The sequence below is a fragment of the Lepeophtheirus salmonis genome, chromosome 12 (assembly GCF_016086655.4).
Source record: "Lepeophtheirus salmonis chromosome 12, UVic_Lsal_1.4, whole genome shotgun sequence".
NCBI classification, from domain to species: domain Eukaryota; kingdom Metazoa; phylum Arthropoda; class Copepoda; order Siphonostomatoida; family Caligidae; genus Lepeophtheirus; species Lepeophtheirus salmonis.
This window is the reverse complement of record NC_052142.2, coordinates 3,676,809-3,689,838: the sequence shown is the minus strand read 5'-3', so window position 1 is coordinate 3,689,838 and position 13,030 is coordinate 3,676,809. Positions and strand designations below refer to the sequence as shown.

Here is a 13,030-nt window from a genome sequence, read left to right as displayed (position 1 = left end):
ATAAAATTATTCAAATAATATTTCATAGAGAAACATTTATTTTGAAGTGTTGCACTTTTTGAAACATCACACGTTCCAGCTTAATAGAAAAAATACTAAAAAATCTATATTTCACATCATTTGAAACTGTAAAGCTAAAGGATATATATATATATATATATTAAAGAACGATTAAACTTATTCACTATGAGTTTTATGATAAATCGATGGTAGTACTTGAATTCTTACTCTTAAAAATTATATTACTAAGGATAATATCCATATGAAAGTTAACGATTTCAACTGGTTTTAGAACTATGCATAAAAATAAAAAAAATTGGGACTCTGCATAGCATGTTTTTATACCTAGAAACAACTTTTGATAAGTAGCAACCATTTCCAAATTAAAATAAAATATCAAACCACTCTACTTTATAGCAATTATTAACTAAACAGTGTTTAATCTTTCTTGATTAATACATTATATTTATTATATAATGGTGATAGTACCCGGCATTGGCCGGAGTAATTAGGCGTAGGCTAAAACACAGAATTTTATTTAATAATATAGAAGATTACTCCCCAAGAAATGCTCAGTCTTAATGTCCGTTTTTCATGGGCACACTCACACGTAACTATCTAATACAAAAATACTTATCAATTCATATGACGTGATCACTCCTCAAGAATAAAAGAATATAATAAAATTTTGAGATTTTTTTTAACATGTTGGGATGGCTGACGAGTACTTTAGTTTAAAGGAGCACTCGCAAATAAAAACAAGCAAAATTCAATCTAACACATCAGTGTTTAGATTTTATTCAAACCTTAAAATATGCGCACAAGACATATGAAAAATGATATATATAAGATACTAACAATAAAAACAAACAGAAACAGTCCTCTTGTTATAGGCATACGCATGCAATATTTCATTGATATGACTACATTAATATTTTTATATCCAAAATATTTATATGATTTACATCAGAGAGCAAAATATACAGTGTACCTTGAATACACGTTGGATGCTACTTATACAACCCTACACTATTTAAATAACACATGTACATTGATATTTCTTAGATCAAAATATGTTCATTATATACATCATGGACCAATATATATAGTGCACTTGGTGACTTTTTTTCATATGTACAGACATTCACTCAATCAGACAGACAGAAATATAAACTTTGGTTTATTAATATATGTAAATATAATTCAGCATTTCATTATCATATAGGATTCAAACATACCATACCATCTCATGGATTATTTTGAATCAAGTTGTTTACATTTCACACCCATAAGTATTACCAATGAGTTCTACTAATAACAGGAGTTGAACAAGGTTCAGTCATTCAATCTCATGCAGGGGGAAGTGTATTTGTTATGGTAAAAATCAAATGAAAAAACCCGAATTGACTTTGTACGATATTACTCCCTTGTTAATTCATCAGGATAAGATAATCTATGTGAAGTCACGTGCCACAATTAATATATCTTCCACGAAGAAACATTTTTGAACTGGGATTAAAAAGTTAATGGTGATTCATTGATAAACAATATTAATATTATAGTAGTCAGTATTGTATCCGTCCCATTTTCAGTTCTTCACAGAGTATTATAGTTTAATTTTGTTTTATATCATAATATCATGATTAGTATACTTCTTTTAAGGTCTGATTTTAAGTTATTTATCATTTCAAGTATTTATTAATATATTAGGTATGTTTTTGAATAAATGGTTACACAAAAATAAATATAAAAAATAATATGACTGCACTTATTTATGCATACATATGCCAGGATTTGATTTTTTTATGAGTGTAACTCCATTTTGCCTATGATTTAATACATAAAATTTTTTTATGAAGTATTATTACACAAACGATAATTTCAGAAGATTTTATTCAATGTTCCATATATGTTTTTTTGTTTTTTTAGGTACTATATAAAAGAATAGCAATCCAATGACTGCTTAACATACTGTTTAGATATACCATCTAACAAAAATACTTTTTAGTATATACTTCTTTATATTTGATTTTTCATTCAAACATTTCAAATGATTATTCTTATAATTAATTATAAGTAAAATATGAAAAAATAGCAAAATAATAAGGTCATAACTAAATTTTTTGGAAGAATCACATTAATTCGGTAACAAGAGGAGCGAATATGAATCCAGTACACTAGCTACATCTTAGTGTACTGGAAACAATAAATTATGTCTAATATGAATGTCAAAAGATAATTATGCTATTATTATATCAGGAAAAATTAATTAATAATACTCATAGTAGAAATGGAAATGGCACACACATAATACTGTCATCTATATTATCAATATTATTAATGATCATTCTGCCGTACGCTCCACTTTCTCTATTAATTTTATATTTAAGATTATATTGCCAAAGAGATTATTCCTAACTTTAACGGATAAAATGTTATATCTAAACTTTATTTTTGGTAATTTTCCCATAACTTCACATAGATTCTCGGATGTTGATTAATTTAAAAGAGAATAATATTGTACAAAGTCAATTAGGTTTTGCCATTTAATTTTTAAGCTAGAAAATATAAGATTTAGGAAGGGCCGCCTATGGAATATTTGTATTGGGAAAGTTTGCCCTGGGATTACACACGCAGGGGAAATTTGTATAGGATAAATCTCGCCGTGCGAAAGACTCGCCTTCCTTTATTTAATGTAATAATAATCTCACTTATGTAATGACTAATGTTCCTACCAGAGATAAAATAAGTAATATTTATATATATAAGATTAAAGAAAAATAAACTAATACAACAGCAATTTGAATCGAAGAAGTGCTAATCACTTAATTATTTACTATCAATTATCATTAGAATGTAGAAATTATGGGTTATTCATATTCGATAAGAATTTAACTTTTAGAGACTGGGCGTATGATGTCGTGGATCCGTTTATTTTGTTGTCCCCTTTAAGTTGATTCAATAAATATTCCTTATATTCTGTTATCGATACCTTTTCCCTGTTACATGTTTTAGTTGCATGGTTAAAACGAAAGTAATTTGAGCATTGTTTTCTCGCTCTGTCGCGGGAAATTTTGATTATCTGACCACGAACTGGAAGAATAATTGGCAATTTTGAAGGATCCCCCTTCACATTGAATTTAGCCGCACTAGTACTAACCGTTTGAATCAATCTTTTAAGTGGTGGGTGCTTATTTAAACTATTCTTATTCGTCTTCGAACGAACATAACCCCTCATTTTAATTTATTCTGTGAATAAGCCAAGAGTACTCTTGAAGTAGTCCTTAGATACTCTTCCCACACATCTGAGTGCCTGTATCTTAAGAATTTCAGTGCGTTGAAACTCCAGGGTCTTTTTTAAGCCGGCGATATCTATGATAAATCTATTTTTATTGTCGTTTTGAATATATTCTAAAAGTAGCTCTAACTTTTCATACTTTTTCACAATTTTGATTGGCTTTTTAACCCTAGCAGTGCTTTCCAGCGCCCATCTCTGACGTAATGTGGGAAAAATCGTATTCCCGTACACCTAACTTTATAATTGCTTTTTCCACCACATCAAAATATAGAAATTTTTGTATTTTGTAAGATAAGAGATAAGATAAACAGATCTTTTCGTACTAAAAATTCTAAATAATCCCAAAACCTAGAACCACTCCCAGTTGCAATTTTTGAGTGGCACCATTCACATTATTTAACATCGGAACTTCAGTTGAAGTTTTTTGGTCTGCTTTGTCATCTTGGACAGATATTGAAAATACAATGCTCGTACTTTTAGAACAAGCCAATGTTTTTTTGTTGAACCATTGCTTGGTACGTCTTTTAAAAGTATAATGTTATGTAGGGGTGTCATTTCCTCTCCGTGGGTGGACATCAAACCAATGAGTTGATACACACTATCCCAAAATGCACCTTGATGCTGTTCAACATAAACATTAATTAATTTTTGGCATTAGACATTTGTATATAAGTTAAGAAATACAAATTATCATGGGGATTCTAACCAATAATTCCAGTTTCTCATCATTCTTAGTTGATTAAAGCCTAATACAAGAGATTTAGATATTGAGAGAAAAATGTATCATATTTCTCAATAATAAAAAGACAAAAGAGGTCAAAGAGTATACTCTTCGAGAAGGAAAAAACAAAAACCGGACGAGAGAGTGAGCGGAACAAAGGGGAAGAATATCCTCTCAGAAAAAATACCTTCAAGGATTTTAGCTTTTCAAAGCTCAAGGATTAACCCCTAGGTAGTCCTTGAGAAGAGCTGAAGTACCAGTCCAAACCTCTCGAGTGTTAGGTGTCTGTTGATGTACGATTTTGCTCACGACGTAGTCTAAGACGTCAAAAAAAAAAAAAAAAAAAAAGAATAAACACACAAGAACAAATTTTTACACTTTCACTCTAGTAATATAATACATTAAAAAATTGCTGTCGTATTTGTTTATTTTTCTTTAATCTTACATTTAGTAACATTACTTATTTTGTCTTCGGTCAAACACATTAGTCATTAGATAAGTGAGATTATGATTTACATTATATAAAGAAAGGCGAGTCTTCTGGCCGGCGAGCTTCATCCTATACAATTGTTCCCAGTGCCAGTAATCCCAGCACAAACTTTCCCAATACAAATTTTTGGTAGGGGAGCTTTTATGACTCTAAAAATATACATACCCTTATATGAGGTTGAGTAACTGATCATTATTCTACTCCAGATATTAGTAGAATTCATTTACATTTTGCTTAAAGTTTTCTTCATGCCTATATTGTATAACTATTATGTCTTTTTCAGAATGTCAATCTCGGATGAAGTTAATTTTCTACTTTCTTCATACTCTGAATTTGATTGCAGAAGATCTTTTCCATTTGGTCTTTCTCCTATCCCAGAAGTTCCAAGTGAACTTGCTAGCGAAATATCTTCAAATTGTTCTAGTACCAATGGGGATTTTTTGGAATTTAAAGATGATCATTGGGGAATAGAACAATTTGAGAAAAATATCAACACTTTGATGTTTTCTGGATCGTCTTCATCAGTAAATAAAGACAAAACTAAAGAAGATAGAAAAATTGGTAGCAAACATGAATATACTTTTAAAACTAAAGATTTTTTGAATGACATAAACATTCATGTGTTAAGTTTCATATTCCGATTAACATGCCAGAAGGAACAGGAAAATGAGCCAAAATGTTTATATGAAATATCAAAAGTATTTAAAAAATTTCAGCAATTTAATTGTATTCATCAGAGAAAATACACTACAAACGAAAAGTACATAGCTTTTCTTAACTTAACGAAATATGTTAGCCATTTTCAAGATTTTCTACCAATCATGGAACACGAAAATATGAAAAAATACTTGTATACAAAAGGAAAATCGTATAATTTGCTTTCTCAACTGAATGATGACAAACATATAAATGAAAATGTTTTATCAATGATTAAAAACTTGATCATATTTAGTCTTTTTGAATCAGCGAATTGGGTCCAATGTCATACATGTCAAAGTTACAATATAATCAAAAGTAGTAAATCATATTATTCATCTGTTATAAACAATAATGACAGTAGAATTGAAGTGAATTTTAATTATTTCTTAGAAGATATATCAACCTATATTGATAAAGAATCCTTGCTTTTTGTGAGGGTGATAGAAGTAGAGCTAAAATTTGACATTGTTTATTTTTTAAAGCCACATCTATTATTTAAAGAAAACAAGGAAGAACAATTATATCTAGAAAATTGCAGTGATGGAAGCAAACCAGAATATAACTTCGATGATATTTTGACAGATTTGTCAATAAAAGCCATTATTTTAAGGAATGATTTACTATATTCGGTTTCCCAAGAAGATTTTGAAGTTACTATGAATTGTTTTACATATAATTGCTCATTGATAAATTACGATCAACTTACGAAGCAGGAAATGGGACGCTTTAAAGATGAATTTTATATGCTGTCTAATTTCAAAGGAATGGAATCGCTGAAAAGAGCCAATTGTCCTCATGTAATTGAAACACTATTTAAAAAATCCTTCTTCGTTTTAAGAAATACAATTGACATGGAAAATATTATTCAAGAAATAAAGCAACCAATTAAAGAAGCAAATTTTGTAGATCTGAAGGATATTGAATGGGAAAAAACAAGTGCTATTGAAACACTAAACATTTACCCAAAATATATCATCCATACAGTAGACATAATTTTGTATATAAATGTGAAAGTAGTGCATAATGCAATATTTGGAAATATTATATTAAACGGCATAAATGATCAAAAGCTAAGAAAAATGAAAAATGAATTTAAATCAATAGATAAGATTGATCAAAATAATGCCAAACAAAATCTAAAATTTAGTTCTATCAAAGAAATAGGTTCAATATGGTTCAATAATACGATAAATAAAATTAATTTAAATCAGACTACCAAGAAATCAATAATTGAAAGTAATTGGAATATTTTTAATAAGTTATTCAGTACCGCAAAAGATACTGATTGTTTGATAAAAAAAAACTCGCTTATTAAAAAAAAAAAAATGAGACATTCCAGACTATTTAAACTTTTGCAAGATTTAAGTTATAAAGATTTAGAACCTTCAAAAAGCCATAAGCATCAATTAGCTTTAAAATTTGTAGATAAATGGTTAAAATCTGAAACTTTAGAGGCAATGTCTTCTTTAAAGCCATCATTTCCTTCACATAGACAAGATCAAAATGTATTACCAAATGTTTATTCTATATTAAACGGTTCTGACCATGAGTTCCAAGAGATAAGCCCTTCCATACTCAAGAATCACTTAAACATTACAATGGAGTTACAGGAACTAGAAAATTTTTCAACACATCCAGGAATTGAAATGCCTAATTTGAAAACTGCGCTATCATAGATTTTATATAAATGTATCTTTCTTCGCATAAATAGATTTAAATTTTTTTTCATTAATATTTATATATTATTTCATACTTTAAATGTTTTACTTATGAATAAGTTATTAATAATGGAATAATAAATACATTGTTAAAAATAGTTAGAGCCTGGAAAAATTGCCCATGGGGCTTGCAATTTATATTCCTAGTTATTTATATGGAAAGAACGCCCTAAAGACACCCTGTGTTGTTTTTTATCCACTGGTAACTTACAAAGGATCCGTCAAATTAAAAAAAATGTGCATCACTTTGTAACTGTGTGTAATTAGGAACCCGTTATTTAAGTTACTGAAGAAGAATCCCAACCTCATTTCAAGGGGAAATTAAGATAAAGGAATCGACTAAGCTTTCCAGTCTTCGTACGTGGAATTTTATCTTGCATTTTAGGCTAAAAACAACAATATAAGATTCTCCAAGCTCCAAAAAATATAAGCAATTCCATCTAATATAACTTCACAAGAATTAAATATGAAAATGGGACTGCTGCTGTCTGCTGATTGCTTTCTGTCTCTAATCATTTTATTCTGGTAGCCCTTGTTTTAACACATCATTTTCTGATTTATCTGGAAGTTCTGGATCTGAATCAAAGGATGTAGATAAATCCGTATTTGTGCTATCAAAGTTAAATTATTTGCCTTATAATAGAAAACAAGTAAATTAAAATCTTAAAAATAAAGGAATAGAAAATGATATGTTATACATTCTAATACATTCATAACATTCAGTTTTATCATGGTGCAAGTACTCCTTAATACTTTCATTGATAATTAGTGCCCGATCAACCAAAGGGTTAGCTTTTAGAGATTATCTGAACAACAAACCCAATTTTTGAGAATGATCTTATCAAATATGAAAAACATTGCTGCGCCTTCCCACTATACCCAACTCGGGACACATCGATTTCCAATGTCAAATGAAAGTTTTTCTACTGCAATATTTATCGTATTTTTGATCCAAACAAGATTGTTAAAAATTTGTTATATGCAATTTTTCTACTCCAATGACTTGGAAAACGTATGCTTTTGAGATTATCATGAGATGCAACTCTTCCCGGCAAAAAAAAAAAAAAAAAATACAAATACAATGACCCTTCTTTAGGTTATCCAGAAAATGATTAATACCTTCTACCTTTTCATTTATATAGTTGGATTGTACAGGTTATAAGATGGATTTCCAGTCAATTTATGAAGTTTTTGCTTGAATTCATTCTTTAAATAATGAGAACTGTAGATCTCCTCATAGCCAAAATGAGGAACTAATTTTACTAACTCTACATAAGAATGTAAAATGTTATAAAAATTACATGGAGTTTTATTTCCAAAAGTATCCATAGGTCCCAGAAAAAAAGAACAAACATTTTCGAGGAACCTTCGAAATACCTTATAATTTCCCGAATTTTATATTGTTATCAGTGAAAATTGTGTGTGCCATTTCCATTTCTACTCTGAGTATTATTAATTAATTTTTCCTGATATAATAATAGCATAATTTATTAGACATAATTTATTGTTTCCAGTACACTAAGATGTAGCTAGTGTACTGGATTCATATTCGCTCCTCTTGTTACCGAATTAATGTGATTCTTCCAAAAAACTTAGTTATGACCTTATTATTTTGCTATTTTTTCATATTTTACTTATAATTAATTATAAGAATAATCATTTGAAATGTTTGAATGAAAAATCAAATATAAAGAAGTATATACTAAAAAGTATTTTTGTTAGATGGTATATCTAAACAGTATGTTAAGCAGTCATTGGATTGCTATTCTTTTATATAGTACCTAAAAAAACAAAAAAACATATATGGAACATTGAATAAAATCTTCTGAAATTATCGTTTGTGTGATAATACTTCATAAAATAATTTTATGTATTAAATCATAGGCAAAATGGAGTTACACTCATAAAAAAATCAAATCCTGGCATATGTATGCATAAATAAGTGCAGTCATATTATTTTTTATATTTATTTTTGTGTAACCATTTATTCAAAAATATACTTAATATATTAATAAATACTTGTAATGATAAATAACTTAAAATCAGTCCTTAAAAGAAGCATAGTAATCATGATATTATGATATGAAACAAAATTAATCTATAATCCTCTGTGAAGAAATGAAAATGGGACGGATACACTACTGACTACTATAATATTAATATTGTTTATCAATTAATCACCATTATGTGATTGTGTCTTCGATCCTCTGTTTTATTAATTCTATATTAATTATTTATGTTAAATATATAGTACATCCTATGCTAAAAAGTTGACTCCTAATTTAACTGATAAAATGTTTGATTCAAATTTCTTTTTTGGTAATTTTTTTTTGTAATTGATTCGTAGAAAAATGTAAAAAGTAACATTAGTAGCCCTCCCATGTTGCAACAGCTACACTATGAAAGTTTTTAATAAAAACTTTTTTTTTTAAACGTTCTTTTAATTGATTAGATGGAGTTGGACTGATTAAGTGTAAGTTAACATTATAGTATAACAATTACTCCATCTAACCTAGGATTATTTTTTGAAATCCATATACATACATAAAGTATTATAGGTTTCTTTCTCTAGGAATTACCTGAGATCGAACGCACATTGAGTTCAAGAGAATAATATCTCCCAATTGTGTTGTCACTGAGCTATGGCGATTCCATAACTTTTTAATCCCAGTTCAAAAATGTTTCTTCGTGGAAGATATATTAATAGTGGCACGTGACTTCACATAGATTATCTTATCCTGATGAATTAACAAGGGAGTAATATCGTACAAAGTCAATTAGGTTTTTTTCATTTGATTTTTACCATAACAAATACACTTCCCCCTGCATGAGATTGAATGACTGAACCTTGTTCAACTCCAGTTATTAGTAGAACTCATTGGTAATACTTATGGGTGTGAAATGTAAACAACTTGATTCAAAATAATCCATGAGATGGTATGGTATATTTGAATCCTATATGATAATGAAATGCTGAATTATATTTACATATATTAATAAACCAAAGTTTATCTTTCTGTCTGTCTGATTGTGTGTACATATGAAAAAAAGTCACCAAGTGCACTATATATATTGGTCCATGATGTATATAATAAACATATTTTGATCTAAGAAATAGCAATGTAGAAGTGTTATTTAAATATTGCAAGGTTGTATAAATAGAATCCAACGTGTATTCAAGGTACACTGTATATTTTGCTCTCTGATGTAAATCATATAAATATTTTGGATATAAAAATATTAATGTAGTCGTATCAATGAAATATTGCATGCGTATGCCTATAACAAGAGGACTGTTTCTGTTTGTTTTTATTATTGGTATCTTATATATATCATTTTTCATATGTCTTGTGCGCATATTTTAAGGTTTGAATAAAATATAAACACTGATGTGTTAGATTGAATTTTGCTTGTTTTTATTTGCGAGTGCTCCTTTAAACTAAAGTACTCGTCAGCCATCCCAACATGTTAAAAAAAATCTCAAAATTTTATTATATTCTTTTATTCTTGAGGAGCGACCATGTCATATGAATTGATAAGTATTTTTGTATTAGATAGTTACGTGTGAGTGTGCCCATGAAAAACGGACAGTAAGACTGAGCATTTCTTGGGGAGTAATCTTCTATATTATTAAATAAAATTTTGTGTTTTAGCCTACGCCTAATTACTCCAGCCAATGCCGGGTACTATCACCAGTATATAATAAATATAATGTATTAATCAAGAAAGATTAAACACTGTTTAGTTAATAATTGCTATAAAGTAGAGTGGTTTGATATTTTATTTTAATTTGGAAATGGTTGCTACTTATCAAAAGTTGTTTCTAGGTATAAAAACATCCTATGCAGAGTTGTGGTATTTTTTTTCTTTCTAACTTTGCTTTTCAAGTTTACACTCCCGGGTCTCATTAACGAACATAGAAGATTTTTACCTTTGGTTGTTTTTCTATTAAAGTTGAACATTCTCTCATGGAGTGTACAATTCGTAGAAGTGCATAGTAAAGATCTGATAGAATGCAGGGTGTCCTTAAGACATATTTCTCACTCTTCTTCCTGCATGTCTATTGTCTTCAGCATTAAATTGATCGAGCGCCAAATAATTCTATTATATTTTCAACTTGCCCATTTCCTTTTGGGTTGTACGGCGTCGTTGTGCTAGTAGATATTCCTTTGGAAGTTATATAAATTTGGAGCTGGGTTGACAAAAACGACGCTCCACTGTCTAAAAAAAAAAAAGACAGTAAGCCAAATAATGAAAATGATCCGACAAAGAATCCAGAGCAGTTGAAGCCATATCCTGAGGGGGGATAGGCGAACAGGAATCGCGAATACTCCTAAAAATATATTTATTTTTAGGACATGATGGCATTGACTCTTAAAGTCAGTACTAAGGCATTCCAATGGTCGAGATCCTTTGATGAGAACATTCTCGGGTTGTTTAAAAGATCTAGGTTTAAGCTCAAGACATATTCTGCAATTACAGACAATCCTTTCGATCTCTTCAGTTGAAAAAGATAAGTCGCGAGCCCTTACGAAGTAAGCTAGTCTTGTAACTCCAGGATGACAGAGATTCTTATGCAGCGACGCTAGCTTATCAAGTTCATGGGCAGAGCAGCATACTCAAGGAATCAGTCCCAATCGACGGTATGCCTAGTATTTTGTATTTCCTCAGGAAAATTTGATGCTCCAGCGTCTTTGGATCTCAGTTTGCTGGAGAAAAGACCCCATAAATATTAAGAATGCCAAGATTTATGATAGGTATTTTACATCAAATGAATTCAATGGTCCTAAGTTTACCATTCTGTACTATAAATGGATTTTAAATATATTTATTTAATTTATTCACTTAATTTGTGTTGCCTTACAATGAATTATGGACTTTAAAATGACTACATTACAATTATATAGGATAGAGTGCTATGTGTATCAACAGTAACGTCATTAAAATTTCCTAATTGAAAATTTCAGTGGGAGTTTTTCCCCATGCGGAAAGTTCCAAAATTGCAACACGACGTCTCTCCATATTATCGGCTGTTGTTTCACTGTTGGTATTTAGATTTTGCTGGAGTTTTATTTACAACTATTCAAAACCCTTGCCTCGAAGTATAAAGCGGCTTCAACTCAATAAAATCACGAACATGTGCGAGGTGTAAAATTTAAAGGAGTGTTCAGTTTTAGATGCGTACACCTGTATTTAAATGAGTTGTTCTTTTGGTAATTTGAACATATACATGCACACACATATAAGCGGTGATTAATAACTTGTATAATCGGGCTTAAAATAGGCTGTGACATACCTGATTTCAAAGCTCCGGTACATCTATGCTCAAGCCTTACCTCTGGTATTCAATTAATTCACTACCTAATAAAAATAAACAAATTAAGCAAATTGAGCAAAAAAATTGAATTTCGGTGGAGTTGGAGATTTAAGAGTTGTTTGAAGTTCTCAATCTTTAGACCCCAAGAAGTGCATAACCTTTCTTCTTTGTTTTCCATGAATTTGTTGACAAAGAGGGACTAAATTGTCATTCTGAAGCGAATTGACTTTTCCCCTAAGCTCAGAAATGGATTTCTGAAGAGTATCCTGGACCTTTTCAGAACGTTTAAACGAATAAAAGATGCGATTACATACCAGGATTTCTTGAAATATTCTCCGTTTATATATATATATATATAAATATTAGGTGGTGTTCGCTCTTTATATCGAAGATTTTTTCAGCAAGGCTCAACATAGCAAAGTTTTTTCTATTGAAAGTTATTTAGGCGGGCTATTTACAGCTAGGATCGTTTCAGTGAGAATTTAATAATTTATATTACAACAGAACAATACCAATGATGAGTGATGGCGACTAAAGACATCATTTTGGAATCGAGTTTATCCATTCTTGTCATCTAATCCGTATTTTGGGATTTAAGAAATTAATATTTCGGATAATAAATAGAAGTACATTCGTCTCCTGGATCAATTGTCATGCAAGAAAGAACTCAAAAAAGATCATCTCCTCTGAGTCTCTAACTCTGCATTCCAATCTACAATCACGACAATGTCTTAATTTTACTACAAGGAATTAAACCCCTTGAGGTTCTTCGACATTGTAGAGAAGT

General features: G+C 29.7%; 1 protein-coding gene across 2 annotated transcripts in view; it reads left to right on the top strand.

Annotated features, from left to right (window-relative positions):
* Positions 1-13,030, top strand: part of LOC121127131 (uncharacterized) — a 100,558-nt gene that overhangs the window by 25,597 nt on the left and 61,931 nt on the right. The window lies entirely within an intron of this gene.